Genomic DNA, 15,152 nt, shown 5'->3' on the forward strand with positions numbered 1-15,152 from the left:
ATATCAAGAGTTAAAGGGGTCAGGATGGGGATTCAGATGAGATCTCATCATCCTTACCAGGACTACTGCCCAGTCACCCCCAATAGATGTTTGGATGCAATGACAACTTAACCTGTTGGTTCTAGATCAATACATGGTGCTATTGTTTGGTTTGTTTGACCCCTCCAAATCTCATGTTGAAATTTCATCCCCAGAGCTGGAGGTAGGACCTAATGGGAGGTGTTGGGGTCATGGAAGTGGATCCCTCACAAGTGGCCTGGCGCTGTCCTGGCAGAAATGAGTGAGCTCTTGCTCTATTAGGTGTCTGGAGAACTGACTGTCAAAAAAAGCATGGCCTCCTCTCTCTCTTTCTCTCTCTCTCTCTCTCTCCCCCCCATCTCTCTCTCTCTCTTTCCCTCTCTGTCACTCCTCTCTCTCACCATGTGATCTCTACACAGTCAGCTCCCCTTTACCCTCCACCTTGAGTGGAAGCAGCCTCGAGCCCTCACAAGAATCAGATGCTGGTGCCCTGCTTCTTGTACAGCCTGCAACTCATGAATCAAATAAACCTCTGTTCTTTACAAAGCACCAGCCCCAGGTATTCTTTTATAACAATGAAAATAGACTAAGACAATTGGCTTTTGAAAAATCTCTTTTATACAATATAATATATTTGACAATGTCAAAACCAGATGAAGTCCCTAATTATTCCTTCAGCTCTCCTGACAGAAGTAGAGGCAATCCTGCATTATGGGAGGAACAGATAAAGCCTGTTCTAGTGTTTCTCAAACTTTAATGTTCATATGATTCACCTGGGGAATCTGGTTAACATTCAGATTCTGATTCAGAAGGTTTGGAGTGAATTATAAACAACTCACTGCCATTCTGAATTATAAACAATGATCCTTAATTTGTCAAAAACCAACCAATTTGTACCACACAGAATATAAATGCCTTTTTAATTTGTGGCGCTGTGAGTGCAATGAAACTGATATAAAGACATCTAGTGATTAGTGACATCTCGCCATAGTTTAGGCTTCCCATAGTTCCCTTCCAAATGTATCCTTCTAGCCTGAAACTTCATTATACCTGGGCACTGCTCTGCAAGTATATCACATTCTATTGTAAGCAACATGCCAAGGCTCAGGTCATCCAAAGATGTTAGCAAACCTAATTCTCAGTGCATTTGGTAATGGGCAATCTTCATTTGCATATTTCTTTATCATCTTTCCAGACCAACTGCCAAGCCCATGGCTGTTCCTCTAGTTGTCCTTATCTGACTTAACAGGTCTTTCCTATCACAATGGTGGGGCTCCCAAAGAACTGTCATCTCCACTTGTCTCCACAAACCAAGCCCAATTACTAACATCCACAAGCCTTTTTTTAGCATATTGCAGCCAATACTGGTTAAGGGACAACAAATGATGCCACTGTGTATTTGTGGTGTGGGTTAAATTCGAGAATTGTGTTATGTGAGCCTATGCAACTCTTAGATACAGTTCTGAGTTAGTTATAAAATTTCCATAATTATCCTTTTTGAAGTTCCAGGGATGAATTATCTGTGATATAGGATAAGCACATCAAGCGAGTGTTCACTGTCTGGGGCACAATCCCAATCCTATCAAGATGAGCTTGTCTAGCACTCTGTCTGTATTCACATCTGGTATTGTCAAATGAGCAAAGTAGACCCTGACATACGAGGCAGGCAGCAATACAGCAAGTCATCTCTCATCATACACAGTTGCCTTAACAGGCTGTCATCTTGGTTCACGGCAATGCACAGTATCAGCTACAGATGCCAAAATCACAATGTATCCTCCAGTTCAAAGAAAGGTTTTCTCTAAAAACTACAAGAAAATAAATACAATAAATACAACCAACATAACACAACCCAAATGGCAACTGCAACCTGCTCATATTCAAGAGTCATCAAGGGATGCTAATTAACGTATTTTCTCTAAACTTCCCAAGTACTTCCTTTGAGTGAATCTTATAGTATGGATCCAATCCAATCTTTTTTTTCTTAGGGAAAACAAATCTAGGGGCTTTGCCTAGCATTGGCCATGATTCCACACCACATCTGAGACAGCTAAAAATATTATTTTCCTGCTGTGAGATGATGTCTCAAGAAAAGAATGATGGTTCCCTTTCCTAGCATTGATACCAGTCAAACACGCCATTCCCATCTCCCACGATTTTCACTTGTTTCTATTTATTACCTAGCTTCAGCTTCCACAGGTGGGAGTTTCTGTCCCATCATAAGGCAGGTAGCAGGTATAGCTTTGCTCGAGCTTCCTCTTTTATCCCTGTCCAAGAAGGAAAAGTAGTGTTAAAAAAAGCGGGGAGGGATATGGGACTTCTACTACTAAACAATGAAGTGCACATATGGTCAGGCATCAGTTAGCCATACGACGGGAAGTCACTATCCAGCTCACTGGGCTCTAAGAATATACTGAGTCAAATTTGGAGTAATTATGAAATCTGTGTGGTGTTGGTGAAAGGACAAACATAATAATGATACAGAATAGGGAACCCGTAAACAGATTTGAAAAAATATAGGCAATGATTTTTTTTACAAAGACACAATGGAAGTTTAATGTAGCAAAAACAGTCATTTCAACAAATGGTGTTAACACATTCATATTCAAAAAAAAAAAAAAACCTCAACACATATCTCATACCTGATTTTAAAAATTCACTCAAATGGATCATCAGCCTAAATGTAAAACATAAGAACATATAACTTTAAGAGGAAAATAATGGAGAAAATTTTTGTGACCTTGAGTTAGGCAAAGATTCCTTAAATATGACACCAAAAGCACAAGCCATTTATCTAAAAAGTTGATGAAATTGGTATCAGCAAAATTAAATTATTTTAGCCTCTGAAAGACACTTTTAAAATGAAATGAAAGCCACAAACTGGGAAAAAAATGTTTACTGTAAATTTTATTACTGACAAAAGACTTGTATAAAGAGTAAAGAAGGGCTGCAGGCAAGATGGCAAAATAGAAACAGCTCCAGTCTGTGTTCCCAGAGAAATCAATGCAGAAGGTGGGTGATTTCTGCATTTCTAACTGAGGTACCCGGCTCATCTCATTGGGACTGGTTAGACCGTGGGTGCAGTCCAGGGAGGGCAAGCCACAGCAGGGTGGGGCATTTTCTCACCTGGGAAGTGCAAGAGGTCAGGGCACTCCCTCCCCTAGCCAAGAGAAGCCCTGAGGGACTGTGCTGTGAGGAAAGGTGCACTCCAACCCGGATACCACATTTTTCCCATGGTCTTTGCAACCTGCAGACCAGAAGATTTCCTTGGGTGCCTATGCCACCAGGCCCCTGGGTTTCAAGCACAAAATTGGGAGGCCATTTGGGCAGACTCTGAACTAGCTGTAGAAGTTTTTTTCATACTCCATTGGCAACTGGAACCCCAGCAAGACAGAACCGTTCACTCCCCTGGAAAGGGGGTTGAAGGCAGGGAGCCAAATGGTCTAACTCAGGGGATCCTCCACCCAGGGAGCCCAGCAAGCTAAGATCCACTGGCTTGAAATTCTCGCTGCCAGCACAGCAGTCTGAAGTTGTCCTGGGATTCTGGAGCTTGGTTGCGGGAGGGGTGTCCGCCATTACTGAGGCTTGAGTAGGTAGTTTCCCCCCAACAGTATAAACAAAGCCACCGGGAAGTTCAAACTGAGTGGAGCCCACCACAGTTCAGCAAAGCCACTGTAACCACAGTGCCTCTCTAGATTCCTCCTCTCTGAACAAGACTCTCTGAAAGAAAGGCAGCATCCCCAGTCAGGGACTTATAGATACATCTCCCCAGGAAAGAGCACCTGGGGGAAGGGGCGGCTGTGGGCATACCTTCAGCAGACTTAAACATTCCTGCCTGCAGGCTCTGAAGAGAGCAGTGGATCTGCCAGCACAGCGCTTGAGCTCTGCTAAGGAACAGACTGCCTCCTCAAGTGCGTTGCTGACCCTGTGCCTCCTAACAGGGAGACACCTCCCAGCAGGGGTTGACAGACACCTTATATAGGAGATCTCCAGCTGAAATCTGATGGTGACCCTCTGGGATGAAGTTTCCAGAGGAAGGAACAGGCAGCAGTCTTTGCTGTTCTGCAGCCTCTGCTGGTGATACCCAGGCAAACAGGGTCTGGAGTGGACCTCTAGCGAATTCCAGCAGACCTGCAGCAGAGGGCCCTGACTGTTAGAAGGAAAACTAACAAACAGAAAGGAATAGTATCAACATCAACAAAAATGACGTCCACACAGAAACCCCATCTGAAGGTCACCAACATCAAAGACCAAAGGTAAATAAATCCACAAAGATGACAAAAAAACAGCACAGAAAGTGAAAATTCCAAAACCAGAACGCCTCATCTCCTCCAAAGGATCACAACTTTTCACCACCAAGGGAACAAAACTGGACAGAAAATGAATTTGATGAATTAACAGAAGTAGGCTTTAGAAGGTAGGTAATAACAAACTCCTCTAGCTAAAGTAGCATGTTCTAACTCAATGCAAGGAAGCTAAGAACCTTGAAAAAAGGTTAGAGGAATTACTAACTAGAATAACCAATTTAAAGAAAAACATTAATGACCTGATGGAGCTAAAAAAATACAGCATGAGAACTTTGTGAAGCATACACAACTATCAATAGCTGAATCAATCAAGTGGAAGAAAGGATATCAGAGATTGAAGATCAACTTAATGAAATAAAGCATGAAGACAAGATTAGAGAAAAAAGAATGAAAAGGAACAAACAAATCCCCTCCAAGAAATATGAGACTATGTGAAAAGACCAAACCTACATTTGATTGGTGTACCTGAAAGTGACGGGGAGAATGGAACCAAGTTGGAAAGCACTCGTAAGGATATTATCCAGGAGAACTTCCCCAACCTAGCAAGACAGGCCAACATTCAAAATTCAAGAAATACAGAGAACACCATAAAGATACTCCTCAAGAAGAGCAACCCCAAGACACATAATCATCAGATTCACCAAGGTTGAAATGAAGGAAAATATATTAAGGGCAACCAGAAAGAAAGGTCAGGTTACCCACAAAAGGAAGCCTATCAGACTAACAGAAAATCTCTCTGGAGAAACCCTATAAGCTAGAAGAGAGTGGGGGCCAATATTCAAAATTCTTAAAGAAAATAATTTTCAACTCAGAATTTCATATCCAGCCAAACTAAGAAATTTCATAAGTGAAGGAGAAATAAAATCCTTTACAGACAAATAAATGCTGAGAGATTTTGTCACAAATAGGCCTGCCTTACAAGAGCTCCTGAAGGAAGCACTAAATATGGAAAGGAAAAACTGGAACCAGCCACTGCAAAAGCATACCAAATTGTAAAGACCATCAACACTCTGAAGAAACTGCATCAACTAACAGGCAAAACAACCAGCTAGCATCATATGACAGAATCAAAGTCACACATAACAATATTAACTTTAAATGTAAATGAGCTAAATGCCCCAATTAAAAGACACAGACTGGAAAATTGCATAAACAATCAAGACCCATCAGTGTGCTATATTCAGGAGACCCATCTCATGTACAAAGACACACATAGGCTCAAAACAAAGGGATGGAGGTATATTTACCAGGCAAATGGAAAGAAAAAAAAGCAGGGGTTGCAATCCTAATCTCTGATAAAACAGACTTTAAATCAACAGTCAAAAAAGACAAAGAAGGGCATTACATAATGGTAAAAGGATCAATGCAACAAGAAGAGCTAACTGTCCTAAATATATATGCACCCAATACAGGAGCACCCAGATTCATAAAGCAAGTTCTTAGAGACCTACAAAGAAACTGAGCTCCACACAATAATAGTGAGAGATTTTAACACCATACTGTCAATATTAAACAGATCAACGAGACAGAAAATTAACAAGGATATTCAGGACTTGAACTCAGATCTGGACCAAGTGTACCTAATAGAAATCTACAGAATTCTCCACCCTAAATCAACAGAATATACATTCTTCTCAGCACCACATCATGCTTATATAAAATTGACCACATAATTGGAAGTAAAACACTCCTCAGCAAATGCAAAAGAATGGAAATCATAACAGTCTCTAGAACACAGTGCAATCAAATTAGAATTCAGAATTAAGAAACTCACTCAAAACCGCACAACTACACGGAATCTAAATAACCTACTCCTGAATGACTACTGGGTCAATAACAAAATGAAGACAGAAATAAATAAGTTCTTTGAAACCAATGAGAACAAAGACACAACATACCAGAATCTCTGGGATACAGCTAAAGCAATGTTTAAAAGGAAATTTATAGCACAGAATTAGAAAAAACTACTTTAAATTTCATATGGAACCAAAAAAGAGCCCATATAACCAACACAATCCTAAGCAAAAAGAACAAACCTGGAGACATCATGCTACCTGACTTCAAACTATACTACAAGGCTACAGTAACAAAAACAGCATGGCACTGGCACCAAAATAGATATATAGATCAATGAAACAGAACAGAGGTCTCAGAAGTAACACCACACAACTACAACCATCTGATCTTTGACAAACCTGACAAAAATAAGCAATGGGGAAAGGATTCTCTATTTACTTAGTGGTGTTGGAAAAACTGGCTAGCCAAATGCAGAAAACTGAAACTAGACCCCTTCCTTACACCTTATACAAAAATTAACTCAAGATGGATTAAAGACTTAAACATAAGACCTAAAATCATAAAAACCCTAGAAGAAAACTTAGGCAATACCATTCAAGACATAGGCATGGGTAAAGACTTCATTACTAAAACAACGGCAACAAAAGCCAAAATTGACAAATGGAATCTGATTAAACTAAAGATCTTCTGCACAGCAAAAGAAACTAGCATCAAAGTGAACAGACAACCTACAGAATGAGAGAAAATTTTTGCAATTCAGCCATCTGACAAAGGGGTAATATCCAGAATCTACAAAGAACTTAAAGAAATTTAGAAGAAAAACACAAACAACCCCATTAAAAAGTGGGCAAAGGGTATGAACACACACTTCTCAAAAGAAGACATTTATGCAGCCAACAGACATATGAAAAAAAGCTCATCATCACTGGTCATTAGAGAAATGCAGATCAAAACCACAATGAGATACTATCTCACTCCAGTTAGAATGACAATCATGAAAAAGTCAGGAAACAACAGATGCTGGGGAGGATATGGAGAAATAGGAATGCTTTTATACTGTTGGTGGGAGTGTAGAATAGTTCAACCATTGTAGAAGACAGTGTGGTGATTCCTCAAGTATTTAGATCCAGAAATACCATTTTATCCAGCAATCCCATTAGTGAGTATATACCCAAAGGATTATAAATCATTCTATTATAAAGACACATGCACATGTATATTTACTGCGGCACTGTTCACAATAGCAAAGACTTGGAACCAACCCAAATGCCCATCAATGATAGACTAGATAAAGAAAATGTGGCACATATATACCATGGAATACTATGCAACCACAAAAAAGATGTGTTCACGTCCTTTGTAGGGATATGGATGAAGGTGGAAACCATCATTCTCAGCAAACTAACACAGGAACAGAAAACCAAACACTGCATGTTCTCACTCATAAGTGGAGTTGAACAATGAGAACACATGGACACAAGGAAAGGAACATCACACACTGGGGCCTGTTAGGGATGGGGGACTAGAGGAGGGATAGCATTAAGAGAAATACCTAGTTTAGATGACAGGTTGATGGGTGCAGCAAACCACCGTGGCATGTGTAGACCTATGTAACAAACCTGCACGTTCTGTACATGTATTCCAGAACTTAAAGTATAATAAAAAACAATTTAAGAAAAAAAAAGAGTAAAGAACTCTCAAAACTCAGCAATAAGAAAATTAAAAACAGCTTAAAAATAGGCAAAAGATTTTAAGACAGTTTAGCAAAATAGATATACAAATGGAAACTGAGCACATGAACAAATGCACATTATCATTATTCATTATGAGTAATTATTTTAAACTACAGGAAGTTATCACTAAACACATATTAGAATACCTTTATTTATTTACTTAATTTATTAAAGCCCATTAACAATACCAAATGCTGGTGAGGATGCAAAACAATGAAAACTCTTAAACATGACTGATGGAAATGCAAAATAGCACAGCTATTTAAGACAATAGTTTGACACTTTCTTATATAGCTATACATTAACTACCATATAACTCAGCAATTTCATTCCCAGTTATTTATCCAAGACAAATAAAAATTTATATTCATACAAAATCCTGTACATAGATGTTTATAGCAGCTTAATTTATAATTGCCAAAAACTGGAAACAGCACACATGAGTTTAGCTTGCGGATGGTAAACCAACTGTGGTTCATCCATTAAAAGGAATATGATTCAGCAATTTTTTAAAATACCCAACTTGATACCAAACAAAAATAAATCTCAAATACATCATGTTAGGTGGAAAAAGCCATAGGCTACATACTGTATGATTCCAACTATACAACACTGTGGAAAGGGCAGAACTACAAGGAGAGACGACAGATCAGTGATTGTCAGGGGCTGGCACTGGAGAGTGACTGATGACAAAGGGATACTGAGAAATGTTCTTTTGATGATGAAACTGTTATGTATTTTGATCGGGTAGTGGTGATCCTATAACTCTATGCATGTTTCACAATTCAATGAACTGTACACTAAATAATAAATTTTACTGTATGTAAAATTAAAATAGAATCAGACATACATTTTTAAATAAATTAAAATTTAATCTTGTTAGATTCTATCTCCGTGTAGTTTTTAACAACCCAATGTGGTTTTGCCTTATATCTAGCCACAATTCTATGACTATAGTATAAGTGAAAAACAGACTTTTTGGATAATCAGTAGACTCTGCCATATAAAGTTTAATTCTGCATGGAATTATTCTCCAGTGCAAACCCTTTCTACATAGATCCACAAATAAAATGATGTGAAGATCAAAAATTTGCAGGTTACAGAACAAAAACATTGTAACAATTCTGTCCTCTATGTAGAAACTTGGTAAGACCATTGCAGGCTGTTTGATAAACTGTAAAGAGATGAGAAAAGCAACTGCAAGGGAATAGAGAGAGGAAAAAATAAAAGTACAAGGCAGGGTAAAAGAGAAGAATGCAGTATAAACACACAAGAGAGGTAGGATTAGAAAGGGAAGACAAGGCCGGGTGCAGTGGCTCACACCTGTAATCCCAGCACTTTGGGAGGCTGAGGCGGGGGGATCACAAGGTCAAGAGACAGAGACCATCTTGGCCAACATGGTAAAACCCTGTCTCTACTAAAAATACAAAAATTAGCTGGGCATAGCGGTGTGTGCCTGTAGTCCCATCTACTCGAGAGGCTCAGGCAGGAGAATCACTTGAGCCCAGGAGGCGAAGGCTGCAGGGAGCCGAGATGGCACCACTGCACTCCAGCCTGGCGACGGAGCAAGACTCCATCTCGAAAAAAAAAAAAAAGAAAGAAAGAAAGAAAGGGAAGACAAGATAAATGGGGAATAAAATATGAAGAAACAGAGAGGGTATGAAACTTTTATATCTTTCTTGTGTAGAACAATTTTTCATGGTTGTAGCTATAAAGCAAAAAAGAAGTCAATCAGGAACTATGTGTTACTTTGTTTTGGTAAGTGAAATTAAGTTTCTCACACAATGAAATAAATTACTAAAGTCTCCCGCATTGCAAAAATGTTGCCAATTATTTTCCCTTAGTGCTAGCTTAGAAAATATTACTGTCTATCTCAGAAAATGAAATTGTCTAAATGTTCTTTTATGAGTATCTCTGATTCTGGTTCTCACGTCCTTTAATTGTAGAAAAACTACTTTCTCCATAAATGTTAAATTGCAAACAATATTGAAATCAATTTGTAAGCTAGATGAAGACTACCACAAAGTTTCCACAAAAGTACACTCACCTCACATTGCTGATATAAACATTTAACATAAAAGGTTTACATATGCAATTCTCTGGAATCTCTCTCTAAAAGTCAGCAGTCCCTATCCATCCTAAACAACCAGAGAACAACCTATCTGCAAATCTGAGTGCAGTCTGCTTTTCTGCTTTCTACTACGCTTGCTGCCATTTTGGTCTCTCTCATGACTTTCCGCTTTGTGTTGAGAAGCAGGACCCCTCTGCCTCCCTCTCCATCAACAATATCAAGGTAAGAGAAGCATTTTTAAAAGTTCTACTTGGGTCTGATTCTCCATACTACAGCGTATATTTGAATTACAACATGTGTATCGGTGATTTTCAAACAAGGAGATTTTGTTCTCAAGGTTTGGCAATGTCCAGAGATGTTTTCTGGCCATGATTACTGGGGGAAGGATGCAACTGGCATCTAATGGGCAGAGGCCAGGAATGCTGCTAAATTCTACAACCAATGCACGGGACAATCTTCCACAACAAAGAGTTATTCTATTAAAAATATCAGTAGTGCCAAGGTTGGGAAACCCTGATCTATCTATCTATCTATCTATCTATCTTAACATCACCACCTTATCTGTATCTAGTTTTAAACCAAGTAGTTGTTTAGGGTTTCTGATAGTTTTTGCAATTAGGGATGTGTGGAGTTTTCTGATAAGCATGTTGGTTGGTTAAGAGACCACCAGATTAATTAGCAGACTCACTGGAGATCTTGAATAATGCCTTCAGTAATACTGAGCATTGGGAGTGTGTTTCTGAGTCAAGCTGCAGAACCCTAGTTTATGTAGCCACATTAACTCTGAAGAGGAACAGACTGTCTAGTTTGGAGTGGAAACTTCCACAGTTCTGACGTTTGCACTCCCTGCCTCCACAAGGGGAATCAATATTCTTGTGGCACTTGTTTAAAAATCATACCAAAAAATGACCGAAAAAAAAAAACAAGCTTTAAGCATGAAATACCAGCATAATCATACTTGCAGATACTTGGATAATTGCTACTTTTTTACCTGGCATTATAGTACATTAATAACATAGCAGTAAGCTGAATTTACCCTTAAATGGATCCTTAGGCTCAAGTAATATTGTTCATCTCTAAAAGGCACTGGAAGTACAAAGCAAGTTCACCCGGGTAAGTGGATAGATAATTTATATTATAACATAAATCCAATAAAGTTTTTTATGCCTTCTTTAAAACTAAACAAGTATTAAAACACTTTCGTCACTCTGACAAATACAGAGCAAATGAGAGTGAAGCAGAAAACTAGTTTGCAAGTTCCAATTACTTCTGTAAGAGTCAAAAGACAAGGTTACCTTTTGAGGCATCCTATCAATACCTTAGACACCAGTGTTGGTATAAGTACAACAAAAAAATGTAATTATTATGTTATGTACATTTAAAATTTTTTTCATTTTAAAAACATTTTTATGGCTACATTTACAGATATATTTAAGAGTCTTTACAAGAAATTCATTCTATTGGACTTATAGAAACATTAAGATTAAAATATTTGTTTAAATATTTGGAAATTTTCATTGACTACATTAATAAGTTTTTATGTATAAAGAGTCTGTAAATATTTGGAAATACCTAGATTAAGGGTTAAACAGACATTACCTGACATACAAATAGAAGTAAGGGGATAAAGTCCTCCATAAAACTATAAATTTTACAAAATATTGAGACAGCCAAGTAAAGAGGGGTTCTGGAAGATTCTCCCACTGTCCTGTAAAGTGGGAGGACGGGGTGGGGCCTCGGGAAGTTCACACTGTCTTAGGTTTGTCCCCTCCAAGGCATCTGTCAAGAAGTTGTTCACTTTTGGCTAAGGAAACTGAGCTCTTGAGGATGACTTTAAGGGCTGGGTGTGGAAGTGGCATACATAAGTTCTGTACTCACTCTATTGACTAAACTAGACATGTCCCCAACATAACTATAAAAAGTAATAGGAAATGCAATCTTCCTGTGGGCCCAGAATAAAGAAATAAATTCTGTGAGCACAGAGCCAGTCTCTGTCTTACCTGTCTACCCGTGGCCTCACAGTTCTTGAGCAGTGAAAACAAAGTCACAAGTCCTTAGGGTTCAGCAAACCCTCTCAGAGCAACATTAGCTTCAGAGCTTGGTTTTTCTCTCTGGGTTTCTGCCTTCTCCTAGATTTAGGCCTGGCAATTGCTTTTCATGTCTTCTCGTCAAGGCCTTTAAAATGATACAACAGGCGGGGCACGGTGGCTCACGCCTGTAATCTCAGCACTTTGGGAGGCCACGGCGGGTGGATCACGAGGTCAAGAAATTGAGACGACCAACCTGGTCAACATGGTGAAACTCCGTCTCTACTAAAAATACAAAAAAAAAAAATTATCCGGGCATGCCGGTGCGTGGCTGTAGTCCCAGTTACTCGGGAGGCTGAGGCAGGAGAAATGCTTGAAACCGGAAAACGGAAGTTGCGGTGAGCCAGGATCGCGCCAGTGCACTCCAGCCTGGCTGTAGAGTGAGACCCCGTCTCAAAAAAAAAAAAAAAATACAACAGCATTTAAATGTGTTCAGCATTTTGGTTGTTCTCAGCTGGAGTGATGGTCCAGAAGCTCAACCAGACTGAATTCCAGAAATGAAAGTCACAAAAAAAATTTGCCATTCCCTGGGCTTTGTAGGGCTGTCACTATGCATGTGATTCCCTGGAGCTTAACTCCCCTAAATTAAGTATTTGTTTCAAGCTGGTAGGTATTAGGTTCTTATTCTGTAAGTCTAAACCGCACATATATAGAGATAGGGTAGACAGCACTACGTAAGATTTAAGTGATCTCACATCTAGGTTTCATACCATTTATTTCCGGAAGAGCCACTTGATCTTTCTAGGTGAGAGGGGACTGCCTGTTGCCTTACCCTTTACCTATCTGGGGCAGAGATTATCTATTTTTCCATGAAGCTAATCACGATTATCCATTCTAGCCTGCTTCTGCCTCTCCCACTCTGGGGCATTGCTTTGCTTCTCCTGTTTTTCACTGACAGCCTCTTTTCAAATTGGTTTTGTCTGCTTGTCTGTGGTCAGGGTCTGCATGTGCAGGACAGGCACAGGAGAAGTCTACTGGCTTGCTGAAGGTCAGGCACCTCACATCAGCTCTTAGTCTGAGTAGCATCCTCTTGCCTCTCACTTGTTTTTCCAGGCTTCTGGAATCCAAGCGTGTGTTGCCTGTTGACCAACTCTGCTGACAGATTTTTTTCTTTTATTAATTTCATCCATTGGACAGCTCTCTCTCCTTTTATGAAAGAATGTAAGAAAGGAACAACCAAATCTCAGCTTCTTTCCTAAACAATTCAGAAGCCACAGAAGCTGTGGCCTCCAGCCAACTATCCTAAGTCATGTTATTTTTTTCCCATTGCTTAAAATGTTGGTGGCATATAGGTATGATGCCAGATTGCTTCTATCAGAGTTTATCAAGTCCATCTATACCTCAACAGATTTATGTCTAAAGTAGGAAAGTAAGTTATTTAACACCTAGTTGCTTTGTCTCAGTGACATTTTTAAATTTAGTAAAATAGACTTCTCTGCAAATAGTGAGGCTTATAAATGTCTCAAAGATATTTAATCAAAACAATATTCTATCTTACTTGGCATAGATAATGTAGAGGCAGAGCTTTTAAAAAGAAATGTTTTGTATGCTTTGGCAATGAAAGTTTTATGAATCTATTGAATATCTAGTTCACTTAGAGAAACGATTTTAACACTCTGTCTTTAAACACAGATTTTTCTTTGAATGTAATTTATTTGTATAAATTTCAGTGACTTAGGCCAGGATTGCCACTAAGGAGAAAGATTTTGGTATGCGTTTTAATAGCATTAGTTAAAAATAAGAATTTATGAACCAGTTTTGATACTAAAGTATTTTTTCATAATTAGCCCTTTTCTGTAACTTTCACATATACAATATGTATTTTTCCTTTAATATTTTAAAGGGGAGAGTCTATTTTTTCATGGTAAGAGGAAGTAGGCCTTTTTGATCCAGATTTTCTGGTGTGACCTGATCCATTTTCATCCCCGCCAGCATGTAGATACCTTGGACAATTTACTTCCTGTGCCCTGGTTTCCTAAGCTACAAATTGTGTTTAACAACAGTACTTCACATCATAGAATTGTTGTGATATTAAGAGAGTCAACACATGTAAAGCATTTAAAACAGCTCCTGGTGCACCATTAGCACTAAGAGTTACCAGTTAATATTAACATAAATATCATTTTATTAACCTTTTTGTTTTGTACAAGCAAGTTATTAGTACTGTAATAAAACAATTTTAAACAATAAGTTATGTTGCCAGAATCACAGGTCTCAACCTTTTTGTTGTAACGATTCATCTATCACTCGCCACCCATTCAAACCTAAAAAAGCTCCTCAACCTCAGTGTATCAACTTCTTTTTTTTTTTTTTTCTTGACGAGTTTTGCTCTTAGGCCCAGGCTGCAGTGTCACTATAATCTCAGCTCACTGCAACCTCTGCCTTCCTATTTCAAGTGATTCTCCTGCCTCAGCCTCCCAAGTAGCCAGGATTACGGGTGTCCACCGCCATGCCTGGCTAATTTTTGTATTTTTAATAGAGACAGGATTTCACCATGTTCCCAGGCTTGTCGCAAACTCCTGACCTCGTGATCCACCCGCCGTGGCCTCCCAAAGTGCTGGGATTACAGGCCTGAGCCACCGCGCCCTGCCTGTTGTATCATTTTAAAGGCCTTGACGAGAAGACATGAAAAGCAATTGCCAGGCCTAAATCTAGGAGAAGGCAGAAACCCAGAGAGGAAAAACAAGCTCTGAAGCTAATGTTGCTCTGAGAGGGTTTGCTGAACCCTAAGGACTTGTGACTTTGTTTTCACTGCTCAAGGGCTGTGGGGCCACTGGTAGACAGGTAAGACAGAGACTGGCTCTGTGCTCACAGAAATTACTTCTTTTTATTCTGGGCCCACAGGAAGATTACATTTCCTATTACTTCTTATAGTTATGTTGGGGACATGTCTAGTTTAGTCAATAGAGTGAGTACAGAACTTATGTATGCCACTTCCACACCCAGCCCTTAAAGTCATCCTCAAGAGCTCAGTTTCTTTAGCCAAAAGTGAACAACTTCTTGACAGATGCCTTGGAGGCGACAAACCTAAGAGAGCCATCTGACTTATATCTATGACATGAATGAAATAATACATTTTTATTCTCTTAAGCCACCAAGATTTTGGCTACAGGAGCTGGTGAACATTAAGCTGACAAAT

Source organism: Aotus nancymaae, unplaced genomic scaffold (genome assembly GCF_030222135.1).
Source record: "Aotus nancymaae isolate 86718 unplaced genomic scaffold, 86718_ANA_hifiasm-v0.15.2.pri h1tg000016l, whole genome shotgun sequence".
In the NCBI taxonomy this organism is placed as follows: Eukaryota; Metazoa; Chordata; class Mammalia; order Primates; family Aotidae; genus Aotus; species Aotus nancymaae.